At 40.6% G+C, this 14376-nt stretch overlaps 1 protein-coding gene across 2 annotated transcripts in view; it reads right to left on the bottom strand.

Annotated features, from left to right (window-relative positions):
- Window positions 1-14376, bottom strand: part of ARHGEF4 (Rho guanine nucleotide exchange factor 4) — a 112279-nt gene that overhangs the window by 96868 nt on the left and 1035 nt on the right. The gene's annotated exons all lie outside the window — the stretch shown is intronic.

The raw sequence follows: 14376 nt of genomic DNA, 5'->3' as shown, positions 1-14376 counted from the left end.
TCATTGGAACTTTTTCCCTCCAACCATTTTACCAGGCATGTCTGAGCTATGCTTCCTAGCAATCAGTGTCTTCACAGCTTCTTGTGCATAAATAGTGTCTTCTTAATGAGACTGGAAACTCCCTGCAGTATTGATGCCTTTTGGACTGCCTGTCTGGCTCACACAGGCAAACACAATGGTGCTGGCTTCACATGACTATACAGGTTAAGGGAGGCTGGATCCTCCATTAGGATCTAGAATTGGGAATGAGAGAGACTTGGCCTCTCATCTCATGAGTCAAATGTCAGACTACAACATTTGACCTTGGACAATGGGCTGCTCCAGGCAACCTGGGGAAGACACTGCTTTCCAAAGCCGATAAAAGAAGGAAGCCGATGCAGAGAAAAGTAGGCATGAGACACACCCAACACACACACACACACACACACACACACACACACACACACACACACACTACTGGTTGACTGCCAAATTCCCAGACTCTCTGTGGGCTGCATTTCGGTCTTTTTACATTATATCTCTTCTTTTGCTTAAACTAGGATCCCTTTTTTTATATCACTTGCCTCCAGTCTACGGGGTTCCATTTTTTCTTTCTTCACTGTATCTTACACATATCAGATTTTCACTTAAGACCTTTGGATTCACCTAGAATTGTCTACATTATTTTCTGAAACTTTCCACATCTGCCTTTATATTTCCTCCTCCCCTCAAAGTAAATTATTTGCTGGCACTATTATTAGCTGACTTTAGTGAGCATAATTCAGAAGATTCCTTTATAACTTCTCACCTGACTGTATAACCATCCCCGTCGCTGAACTCAGAGCCCCAGAAAGACTTGCAGGCACAAGCAGGAAATGGAAGCGTGAATTCAGCATTTCCCAAGTGTGTTCCTCAGATGTACACACACACACACACACACACACACACACACACAATTCTGGAGTCAAATGAATTTTGAAAGTGCTACAATACAGATAAGAAAATTATGGGCTCTGAGATGTTTAACCTGCATTTTCCAAATTTATTTGATTTTTGGACTTCCTTTTTCCACTTAACACTGATCAAGACTAGGCTGTGGGTCACACACACTGAGACAGATGTTTCTAGTTTCACTTTCATACTAATTGTCTTGGACAATCTCCCCATGGGTCAATTTCCTCACCTGTGCAACAGAAACCAAATAAGAATCTCCAATAAGAGGCAGCAAGAATGGAAACACTGGAAACATGGAAATCTGAGAGATTGGAGGTCAACTCTAAGCTACTCTATCAGCTCTGTGATGTAATCACCATAAGTCAGTGATTTAAACTCTGTGAGCTCTCATTTTTCTTATTTATAAAATAGAACTGTTATGAGGACTAAATACAACCATCCTTAATTAAAATGGCATTCGTCTTTCTCTTCCTCATCTGCATCCTTTCAGCACAGTTCTTTCAACTGCTCACTGCAGAGGGTGGGAAAAGAGAGCTTAAATGACAGGTCTGGAAGCCCAGATCACCTAACTTATCAGTGTCGTAAAATGTACCCAGGATTTGTTTTAATCAGGTATGGTAAGACATGCAGACACAGAAATGATAGCCATGAAGGAAGAAGTTTATACTCACGGTTTCCTAGAAATAGAAAACATGGATCGCCACATAGGGCCACATGGGGAAGCACCAAGGTTGCTCATGAGACAGAGGAGTGGGAGAAACATGGGCGAGAGCTTTACTGTGGTTTCAGCAGGAAAGACAAGGCAAGGCGGGGTAAAGAGGCTTGGGATTAGCTAGTTTGAACAATTTCAGTAGGTTTAGGGGTATCAGGGCTGTCTCCCGTTGTCTGGTCCCTGACCCTGGGGTGATTAGGGCAGGGGCACAGTGACAGAGTGTGAGAGCCCCACTGAGGAGGTGGTTGGGGTGTGGACTCTGGATTGGTTGCTTTGCATTTGAATAGCATGGTCTTAGATGAGTGTTTTCTTTTTAGGACACAGCTAGCCCTCAGAGGGGCATTCTCTCCAGTGTCAGCAAGGTCCCAAGATGTCAAAGGTAACTCACAAAGTAAAAATATGATGAATGAAATTAGTCTCCCGTACTCTTGGAAGAAGGGGACCTTAATTTCACTGTTTACTGATTCCCAAGTTGTCAACCTGTCCAGAATTTAACTCAGCATCTTCCTCTCCCAAGTCTGGACTACTCGTCTCAGTAAGAGCTTCTCTATCTGCCCAGGCATCCATGTCAAACGCCTGGGAGTTACAGACTGCTCTCTTGCTGTTTGCCACTATTCAGGTCCCCCTTCAATGCTGGAAACTGATGACAGATAGCCTTCAGGGACAGTCCCTTCAGAAACTGCTGCAGCTTCAGAGAGTCACCATACCCATAGCCCTGCCCCTTTGTGGGGTGGCCCGCAATCAATTGACATGGAAGGACAAAGGCCTAGCCATCTTAGCTCAAATCGAGACAACTCTGAAGAGCCATTCTAGCTCCTGCATGCCCTGGGAGATTGGCCATAACTGCTACTGGATCTACATTGTAGTTGGACTTTGCATCCTTGCATAGACTGTCTCCCAAAGCACTATTTTTCTTTCCCCCTTCTTCCGCCTCCCCCCACCCCACGCCATTGTTTCTCAGTCTAGTTGTGTAGGACACAGCTCCCTGGCCCATGTCGGTATTATGAGCCTTGTGCTCCACCCCCGGCAGAGGCAGTCGGTCGCCAGTCATCTGTCGGCCGCTCACACAGCTCACAGCAGCTCTCGCTGGCTGCTGGCCACTCACACTGGCTGCTGGCCACTCATGATGGCACACAGTAGCTCATGGCAGCCCAGCTCCAGGGAAAGCTGTTGTTCACAATCTTAGCTGTAGAGGGCGCAGCTCACTGACCCATGTGGGAATTGAACTGGTGGCCTCGGTGTTAAGAGCACCGCACTCCAACCACCTGAGCCACTGGGCCAGCCCCCACCAAAGCACTATTGAACAGACATCTTGTACTCTAAATTCTGTCCGTTTCCCAGGAAATGCAGCCGACGACACAATCTATGACCCAGTCCCAGCAATGCCTCCTGCTCAGCACCTCTGAAGTCTGCTTTCAAGTCTCCCAACCATAGTGTGTTAGCTCAAGGCCACTTTATATCTTGCTTAGATAACCATGAAAGACTCTAAGGCCAAAAACGTGTGTGTAATCTTTCAGGTCTGACCAAAGGCAATTACAAAGACTTTTATGGGGGAAAGCTGTTCTCTCCACAGAGGCTTGGTGCACACTCAATCCACTGCAGCCTCTGAAGGGAGGTGAGTCAAGGACTCAAGCCCCAGCCAGACATGATCCTACTGTATTTGCATTCCCAGCCCAGGGGGCTCTGTTCAGGGACCTCTTTATCTGGGGTCTTATGCGAAGGCCTTACTTAAGTGCTTCTGCCAAGGCCTCCTTAGGCAGAGGGGGTTAGGAGGGAAACCCTGAAGATGCTTTTCCCCACTGACTCAGTACCCAGTACTCCTATCCTTGTCCTGCTCCTCCAGCCCTGGCCTATCCACAATGGCAGGCAAGACTCTCTTGTTCTTGGCTCCCTCAGCAATGAGACATTCTCCCCATCTGCAGTGACACATGGGGGAAAATAGAGCTTTAGGGGAGCCAGCACTTCCTCCTCTTGCTTATATTATCACAGTGAGTGATAAAGGCTGACTGCTACTTCAATTCCGGCTCGTCTGAATTGATCACTGCAACACCTCCCAGCTCAGCTCTGTTCGGGAGGGACTCACATTGTCCTCCTTACAGGAAAGTAAAACCTTTCAAAATGGAATTTGCACCCAACTTTAAGCAATATAGACCATATTCTGAGCCATAAAGTAAAGCTTAAAAAAGTTTAAAGGAATTAAATCATACAAAATATGTTCTCTAACTGAATTAAACTAGAAATCAATAAAATATATGGGGGAAAATCCCCCAAAATTTGGAAATTAAAAACACATTCTAAATCATCTACAGATAAAAAATGAAGTCACAAGGGAAAATAAAAAATATTTTTAATTGGATGAAAATAAAATTATGAACTGAAAATATTAAAATTTCTGAGATCCAGCTAAAGCAGCACTTATAGGAAGATTTATAGGCTTACATGTTTTTATTAGAAAAGAAGAAAAGTTTCAAATCAATTATCTACACTTACACCTTACAGAACTAGAAAAAGAACAGCAGAATAAACCCAAAATAATCAGAAAACAGGGAATAAAGATCAATGAACTTAAAAACAGAAAAATAATAGAGAAAAATCAATGAAACCAAAGTTGGTTCTTTGAAAAGCCAATAAAATTGATAAACGTCTAGTCAGATTGAATGAAAACTAAAAAAGATACAAAGTACCAATTACAATAATAAAAGAAAACTCTAAATATGAGATTAGACAATTAAGTTCGCAAACTCATCCTAGAAAAAGTGCTCCGTACCTCATTGCTGAATATCACTATGATCACCTTTGAAGTACTCGCCTGGGAAGCTATGCACCGATGCCAGCGCCTACTCCACCCTTCAAAGCAATTTTGGAACTTTTTCTCGAATGGCCATTAGAACTGTCATCGTATTACACTTGATGTCCTGAATGTCATCAAAATGTCTTCCTTTCAATATTTCCTTTAACTTCGGGTAAAGAAAGAAGTTGTCGGGGGCCAGATCAGGTGAGTAGGGAAGGTGTTCCAATACAGTTATTTGTTTACTGGCTAAAAACTCCCTCACAGACAGTGCCGTGGGAGCTGGTGCATTGTCGTGATGCAAGAGGCATGAATTGTTGGTGAAAAGTTCAGGTCATCTAACTTTTTCACGCAGCCTTTTCAGCACTTCCAAATAGGAAACTTGGTTAACTGTTTGTCCAGTTGGTACAAATTCATAAATGAATAATCCCTCTGATATCAAAAAAGGTTAGCAACATCGTTGCAACAAGTTCACGAACTTAATTGTCAGTTCTCATACATTAAAAGCATAATAAAGGAATGCTGTGAATACTTTATACCCATACATTCAACAACTTAGTTAAAACGGACCAATTCCTTGAAAGACACAAACTATCGAAGGTCCATAACCTGAATAATTCTGTATCTGTTAAAGAAACTTAATTCATAGCAAAAAACCTTCCAACAACAACAAATAAGTCCTCCAAGCCCAGATTTGATTTACTGTTGAATTCCAAACACTTCAGGAAAAATAATCTCAAATCTATACAATCCGTTCTCGACAAGAGAAACAAAGGGGACATTTCTGACAATGTTGTACTTTAGCTGAGCTCTGTGCTCCCAGAAAACAGAAATCCCCTTCCTTTTGTGATCCTTTTGTGTGCTATGAGACAAGGACACCCTGCTTGCCCATATCCTGATAAGACCACCTCCACTCTTCTTCAACCACCTCGTTTTAAAACCCTAAGTTTTCTCCCGCTTCTCCAAGACTCACCTCATTAATGAACATTCCTTCTATTGCAATAGCCTGAGTAAAACCATCACAATTGCCCAGAGTATTTTGTCTTTGGCCAATTTTGGTGCCGTGTCTTGAAAGGAGACAGACCTCGCCTTCAGATCCCTGCTGACCCCACTGTGTGATGGGCCTCTCCTTCCTGACTGGTGATGGGGACAACTCCTGGTCCCCTGTGCTCTGGACTTGAGTCTGTCATTAGCACGGTAAGGATTCTATTTTCCTTTTGAGTACTCAATTTCTGGTTTGGGGTTCTTTCAGTTTCATGGTCTGACCATTTGGTGATCTCTGTAAACAGATTAATGGTTTATAAAGATCTTACTTCTGTTGAGTAGAAGATGATAATCTGGTTTGTTGGTCTTCTCTGTTTCTCTATTTGTCTATCTTAAGCTTGAATCAAGTAAGAAGGGTATACATGTCTATTATGTTGCTTTGTACAGCAAAAACTAAAAAAAAAAAAAAAAAAAAAAAAAAAAAAATGCCATGCCCTCCAGGTAGTAGATAAGTAGACTGGTAAGTTTTGTATTGGTGTTTATGATTGACACATGGCTGAAATTTTATAATTGAAGCTATAAGCTTTCTGTGTGTATGTTTACATGTCTACAATTAAGAAAGGCCTTTCCCTCTCACTCTGTGTGTAATATCTTCCTAACTCCAGATAGTATTATCAAATTAGATTACAACATCTCTTAAAGCAGCTGTATTCTGATTGGCTTAAATATCAATAAGCACTTATCTAAACTGAATATTTCTAAAATTACAAGAAGTAAATTGAACCCCAAATACTTTCAATGTGAAAAAACAGAGGTATTCTTATAGAAACTAACTCAGAAACACTTTGTTTTCAAGTTCACATAATTTAGGTAATTCTTTGACAAACAAGACTAGTTTAACGTTTGGTTTAATAAATAGAGTTATGTCTTCTCTGTGTTAAATAATTATCAGTGTTAAAAAATACATGTGTAGATTTTTATTCTACTTCGGTATGTTCCTCCTAAACTTACACAGGCTCACTGATTGTATAAGCTAGCATTGCTCCTACTAAATATCTAAGATTATGAAAAACATACATTTGTGTTTCACCAAATTAAATGAATATGCTGACAAACTTTCTTTCAACAGTATGTCAGCTTGAAAATAATTTCCAAGATTTTTCGGTAACTTAACCTTGGAGTTAATTAATGGATATTCAATAGATACTTAGATTACTTCAATAAGATAGAACACGGAATCATTCACTACTAAACATACGGCTTCCCTGAAAATAAGACTTAGCTGAATAATCAGCTCTAATGTGCCTTTTGGAGCAAAAATTAATATAAGACCGGGTACTATATTATATTACATTATCATATTATATTATATAAGACCCAGTCTTATATTTTAGTAAAATAAGACCGGGTCGTATATTCATCTTTGCTCCAAAAGATGCATTAGAGCTGATTGCCCAGCTGGGTCTTATTTTCGGGGAAACATGGTCGTATTTGTACTCTTCTTTTTTACTTTTACGTGCTACAGAGAGACTCTATATAGTTGGATCTGTTAATGAATGTGTTTGCTTTTTCCACTTTTGAAGTTGTACTGTAAAGGATGTAGACAGAAATATATAGAAAGTTGTAGGGGAATTCTACTTGTCATGATCAAAGCTAGGAGTTCATAAGATTTGCAAAGGGAGCTTTAGTATCAAACATTAAAAAAAATAATTTGGTTTTCTTTCTGTTAAAATGACAACATTGTCTTGGATTATTGGTCTGCTTTTAATAAGAGGTTGCAAAGGGTTATTTGTTGCTTTCTGTGTAATCTGCCTGGACAGCAGAGATTCTGTGTATTATCAAAATCGTATCTTATGCTTTCTGTTGACTTTGTCATGCCCCTGATTGATTTTGTCATGCCCCTTATCATTTCTGAACACTGAAGTTTCTTAGTTAGGAAAGAGCTAAGATACTTTACAATCATGTTTATTTTAGAAATATTTTATTGTCACGCTTGTTAAATATCTAGTCAAGCACTGGTTCTTAATAACCCATGATCCTTTTCCTAAATTAAATCTTTTTTTTAATCCCCCCACCCCCTGCCCAACTCCGATTCAAGCTGTTGTTCTCAGCCTAGTTGTGGAGGACAAAGCTCCCTGGCCCATGTTGGTATTATGGGCATTGCGCTCCACCAGGCTGAGGCAGTCTGTCTGTCACCAGCTGTCAGTTGGCCACTCAAGGCAGCTCACCCGCTACCCACCTCTAGGTCAAACTGTTGTTCACCATATTAGCTGTAGAGGGCACAGCTCACTGGCCCATGTGGGAATCGAACTGGTGATCTCAGTGTTAGGGGTATGGCGCTTGCTCCAACTTTAGGTGCAGAAGTTATCATTTAAGATTTAATTTAGGGGACGGCCTGGGACACCCGGCCGTCCCCTAAATTAAATCTTAAATGATAACTTTTGCACCTAAAACTGTCTTTGGAATTTTCCAGAAGGACCGTGGAAGATCATAAAACATTTGTTCTTTCATCTCATAAAAAAGACAAGTGCTAGAAATTTCGGTTTATTTGATAGGTTGCTACTGATGAGTTGAATGGGAAGAGCTGTCAAGTCATAAGAGATGCTTGGCCTTCCTTAGGTTAAATCTGAGTGGGTAAATGCTAATATAAATATTTCAGAAATTGTGGGCTATACGGAAAGTTCCTAGAGAACTGCCAATGCCTGTGCTGTCCATGTTGTGTTTCTATTTATCAGAGTCCTGGTACTACTGTGCCTGATATCATACAATAGAAGTGTTATTAGTCATAATTCCATTTATTTTTTAAATGTTAACTTTACTTCTTTAATTTGAGTTTCGCATCTTATACGCCAGTGATTTTCAATTGGGGATTCACATCACTGACTTATGCAGTTTTATTAATATACAGATGTTTAGGACCTGCTCTACACTTACCGAATCTCTTTATAGATATTCTTGGCATATTCTAACTGTAAGATTGATATATTCATAATATAATTTTGTCAAGATTATTATTTGTTACACCTGGATTTTTTCTCTGTAAACATTATATTCATTTATTTTAATAAATTATATGTAATATTAATATGCCTTTTCTAAAAATAAGATCAATCATTATGTTTATAATTATGTCTAAAATTTTTTTATTGACTTTATTATCTTGTTTTATACACTGCAGAAACAACTACATTTCCTTGTCTGTTGCACTACTCTTGCTACAAATTCTCATCAGAACTTTCACTTTTTAAATTATCAGTAATAATTTAACCACAGTCACTTTAAGTCTTTTACAGATAAATTTTTGTTTTATTCTGATACTTTACCTACCGGCCTGAGTGCTTTGTCTTCAACAAAGAACCTTCTCAGAGCGCAGAAAAGACCATGCCAGGTACTTCTGGGTCCAGGGTTCTGATGATATTATATAAACAGTGAACTGTGTCAGGATTTTCAGAACTCTACTAGAGAAGCAGATGGGTTTGGGAGACTGCAAACCCAAGACAGAACAGAGCGATCATTAATTACATAAAACCAAATGAACTGATAAAGAAATACTGTTGGTTTTATTTGGAACATTGTTGGTATTTTGATGTTCTACTTCCTAGATATATAAGAAAACCCTTTTTTTTCTTTTAAGTTATCATTAATTCATAAATAGTCATTGAGTAGACTATGCTTTTGTAAAATGAAATAAAACATTTGTAAATAATACCTTTTTCTCCCTTCCTGACCCCTACAGAATTTGGGAACTCCTACTGAGTATTCTTACTTTCATAGCAATATAATAATTTGCATAGATTCAATAAGAATCTGTCTTCCTTGTTAACAGGAATACTTGGAACTTTGGTTCTGCAACCAAAGCATTGACTGCAATGTAATATTTGAGAATAATACGAATTTAATCAAATATGATGACACTTTTAAGGTGCTACGGTCGACTTCATGGAACCAATGCTTACGAAGCCCTCTTGGAAAAACTGGCCTGATCCCAGGTTTATACAGTTCCTAGCCTTATAGGTCTGTGAGGAAGGTCACTTTCTGGCAGGACCAGGAACTTAAAGATACTTTGGAAGCTTTTAGAGGGTAGGAATTAGCCCAAACCTATAGGTACTGCAGGTCAGATCTGGTGGGGAGTTCTTGGCTTGGCTTCTTAGCCTCTGATGTACAATGTTCGTAAATTAAAAGATTCCATATTGTCAAGACTTCAGTTCTCCCCAAATTGATCTACAGATTCAGCACAATGCATAACAAAACTGCAGGAGAGTACTTTGTAGATATTAACAAATGATTCTAAAATGTATGTGAAAAGGCAAACAAAGAAAGAATAACTAAAGCAATATTGAAAAAGAACAAAATTAGAGGGTTCACATATCTGATTCCAAGACCTACTATAAAGCTACTATAATCAAGACATTGTGGTATAGGCAAAAGGACAGATCCTTAGATCAGTGGAACAGAAATAGAGCCACACAAATATAGGAAGTTGATTTTTGACAAAGGTACACAGGCAAGTCAATGGAGAAAGGATGGTCTTTTTAACAAATAGTGCTGCAAAAACTGGATATGCATATGCAAAAAAAAATGGACCTTGACCTCATCTGAAATCATATAAAAATTAACTCAAAATGGGTCAAAGATCTAAGTATAAAATGTAAAACTATAAGACCTTCTAGAAGAAAACACAGGAGAAACTCTTTGTGTCCTCAGGTTCAGTAAAGAGTTCCTTGATAAAATACTAAAAGTGTAATCCATAAAAGAAAAATTACAAATTGGATTCCACTGAAATTAGAAACTCTTTACTCTTTACTCTTTTGATACATGCAAAAAAAAGACACTATTAGAGAATTAAAATACAAGCCACAGGGCCGGCCCAGTGGCTCAGGCAGTTGGAGCTCCATGCTCCTAACTCCAAAGGCTGCTGGTTCGATTCCCACATGAGCCAGTGGGCTCTCAACCACAAGGTTGCCAGTTCAATTCCTCGAGTCCCGCAAGGGATGGTGGGCTCCACCCCCTGCAACTAAGATTGAACATGGCACCTTGAGCTGAGCTGCCGCTGAGCTCCCGAATGGCTCAGTTGGTTGCAGTGCGTCCTCTCAACCACAAGGTTGCCGGTTCAACTCCCGCAAGGGATGGTGGGCTGTGCCCCCTGCAACTAGCGACGGCAACTGGACCTGGAGCTGAGCTGCGCCCGACACAACTAAGACTGAAAGGACAACAACTTGAAGCTGAACGGCACCCTCCACAACTAAGATTGAAAGGACAACAACTTGACTTGGAAAACAGGCCTGGAAGTACACACTGTTCCCCAATAAAGTCCTGTTCCCCTTCCCCAATAAAATCTTAAAAAAAAAAATAAATAAATAAATAAAATAAAATAAAAGCCACAGACTAAAAAAAAATTGCAAATCATACATCTGGTAAAGTACTTATATTCAGAATATATAAAGAAATCTCAAAACCCAATAATAAGAAAACAACCCAAGAAAAACTGGGCAAAAGTCGAAAAACTGGGCAAAAGTTGGGTACTTCACATACATACATATGGCAAATAAGAATATGAAAAATGTTCAACAGTAGTCATTAGGGAAATGTACATTAAAACCAAATGAAACATTACACAACTAATATAATGAGTTAAACAAACTGGCAATACTAAGTGCCAACAAGTATACAGAACAATGGGAACTGTCATACTTTGATGGTGAGGATGCAAAATGGTATATCTACTTTGAAAAAGAGTTTAGTAGTTTCTTAGAAAGTTAAACATACACATACCAAATGATCCAACAATTCACTCTTAGGTCTTTACCCAAGAGAAATGAAAACTTATGTCCATACAAGGACTCACAATGTTCATAGAAACTTTATTTGTAATAGACAAAAACTGGGAAATACCCAAATCCTTTAGTTAGTGAACTAATAAACAAACTGGTATATCCATTCAATGGGATACTATTCAGCAATTAAAAGGAAAAATAACTACTGATACATGCAAAAACAGATGAACCCCAAATGCATTATGGTAAGTGAAAGAAGCCAGACACAAAAGGCATTATGATACGATTCAATTTATATGACATTCTGGAATAGGCAAATCCATAGGGATGGAGAATGGACGAGTCAGGGACTGGTGCAGCAGGATGGGGTTCACTACAAAGGAGCAGCATTCATTTTCTGGAGTGATGAAACTCTTGTGTATTTCAATTATGGTAGTGCTTACAGGACTGCATAAATCTGTCAAAACTTTTAGGACTATACACCAAAGAGAGTCACTTTTACTGTGTGTAACTTTTAAAATAAATATAAAGAAAGCAGGAAAGGAAGTATGTAAGCAATTTGACTATATCAAACTCCTGCTTAAAACCTTTCCACGGCTCCTAGAATTGTTAGTCCACGTTTCTTAGCCACAGCCTGATCTTCCTGTGCCTCATCTCTTGTGACGCTTCTCATTCCACACTATTTGCAATTCCTCATATTCAAAGCATGTGACACAGTACCTGGCCCAGGTGCTCAGTAAATACAGGCTCCATTCCTTCATACACTTTTCTGCATTTCTTCATATTAACCGTCTGTTCTGAAAGCTCTTTCTATTCCTCAGCACAGCTAACTTGCAGGCAGGAAACCTCTTCCAGAAGGTTTCCTCTGAATCACTTCCTCCCTGTCCCTGCCCCCCAAACAGGTTAGGTCTAATGCCTCTCTTCTGAGCTCCCTATCTGTGCAGTAAAGGCCCATGGATGCTCAAGCCTTGCACATTCTAAAGAAAGGACTGGTCCTCCTCTGGCTCCTGGGAGTTTGCTGCCCCAGAAGAGTGTCTCTGTCTACCTGTGGCCTTGGGCCAGGGCAGGTAGTTCATGCTCACAATGTGATTTATGGTGGGGCCTTGAGTTACACTGCATTAGTGTGACCTCTGCAGGGGCTGGAGACTAAGTCACTAAGGTCAGTCTTGTGGACTCTCATGCCTAAGTAACTGACCTTCAGTAAAAGCCCTGGACCTAAAGGCTTGGGTGAATGTCGCTGGTTAGCAGTACTTCCTACATACTGTCACACTGTTGCTGGAAGAATTAAGCGTGGTCCATGAGATTCCAAGGGAGGGGGTGCCTCGAAGCTCGTGCCCATTTTCCCTGGACTCTGCCCCATGCTCTTTGCTTTGGTTGATTTTAATCTGAATCCTTTCTTTGTAATAACTGGGAACCACAAGTGTAACAGCTTTTCTGAGCTCTGTGAGTCCTAGAGAATAGTCACTTCCTGTCTCTGTGCTGTGATTTCTTTAAGGTCAATAACCTTGTATGACTTGTCTACCATTTCTAGAGCCTCGTGCTGAGCCTGAAACATGATGTATTAAATAAGTGTCTGACTGCAAGAGAGGCACAGCCTTCTCATAAGTGATTCCCAGCTGAATAAAAAAAAAGAAAAAGAAGTGTCTCTGGGGCTTGCAGAGGGACATGAATGTAGCATGGGTTTTCTCCCAAGAAGAAATCATGACGCTAACCATGCAAAAGCACAGGTTAAGTAAAAAATGTCAACCACAAAAGCCTGAATTGAGAATTAAGCCTGTCAGAAAACACATCCAGAATATAAATTTAAAAAGCCTTAGCCAAGTAACAGCAGTGTGACAGCATAGCTGAGGGCTATGGAGGCTACAGGAATTTCGGGGGAAAAGAACAGTGGGACAGAAAAAAGGCCATGGAAATTTCACCCTGTCAACTACATTTTATTTTCAGAATCTGTCTTTTAGGAAAGCCGTCTCCATACCAGGATAAGTAATATTTCAATGGAAAATGCCAAGATTGACATTTGAAATCATGAAGTCTTCCGGAAAAGATTTCCCACATGCCCAGCAATACCTGGAACCCACCCTCAGTTGTCCAGTGAGGGGCATGGCATTTGCTTCTGGGTCTCACATCAACTCTTCCAACATCATGATGCTTTAAACCACTGCTGCCATTGTGGGAGTAGCTGAGCCCCTCAAGGAGCAGACTCCTAGGCCTTAACTTCTACCTTGCCCCCATACCCTCACCTACCCGAGACCTTCATGCACATACATACATAGCTATCTCTGAAATTCATCCAGGCTGCCTCAGGACCCCTGGCCTGGTCTAGGGTGTCCCTGAATCTCAGGGTTGTCTAACACCCAGGTATTACCATCTCCATCTGCCTATCCTGCCTTGGGCAGAAGGAAAAAATGGCAAGGGGGTCCACAGGTGTACAACCCCTTTGGAAGGGGCTATTGCTGAGTGGAGCAGGTAAGCCTTCCAACTCTGGAAGGCGAAGGAAAGCCACTTGGGTAAAGAGAAAGAAGGGGTCCTTTGCCAGTTTGCTTAAGTGCCACTTACAGTATTATCTAGTTTGGTTTTCTCAAATTGGGTTCTATTCATGCACCGCAGAGAGGAGGGACAGTTTTCAAGGGAATTGGGATGGGATGAGTCAGAACTGCAGAATTCTGAAAAATTTTTAGTTGGAGGAGACACAACAGTTTAATCATTCACCTTTTCTGAGTTTCATGTGTTTGTTTTGGGACTGGGTAGATGACAGTCCTGGAATGCTCAATGCAGAGGTCTGGCCATCCCTTCACTTTCTTTTCCCAAACATACTGACTTTAGACAGAGTTCAAACCCTGTATCTACCATTCTCACAACCCAGAGCAGAACTTTCACTCTACTCTTCCCAACATAGATAGGCCAGTGTAGCCTGTGCTCCACCTGGGGGTCAGGGCTGCAAACCCGCTGCCTGCATGGCCCTCTCCAACCCTCTGGCGTCGCTGCTCTGACTCAGGCACTTGCAGAGTATCCCCTCTATTGCCTACATAGGGCTCTGAGGCTTTCACAGGTCGCACCCTCCACCCCACTCATGAGCATAATGGGTGCATTATCTCCCTGATTTCCAGGCATCGCCTGTCTTTCTCTACAGCTTACACCACAGAGCTCAAAAATAACTTGAGTGTTTGCAAGAAGTAAAATATCAA

This window comes from Rhinolophus ferrumequinum, chromosome 10 (genome assembly GCF_004115265.2).
Source record: "Rhinolophus ferrumequinum isolate MPI-CBG mRhiFer1 chromosome 10, mRhiFer1_v1.p, whole genome shotgun sequence".
NCBI classification, from domain to species: domain Eukaryota; kingdom Metazoa; phylum Chordata; class Mammalia; order Chiroptera; family Rhinolophidae; genus Rhinolophus; species Rhinolophus ferrumequinum.
This window is presented reverse-complemented; position numbering and strand designations above follow the sequence as displayed.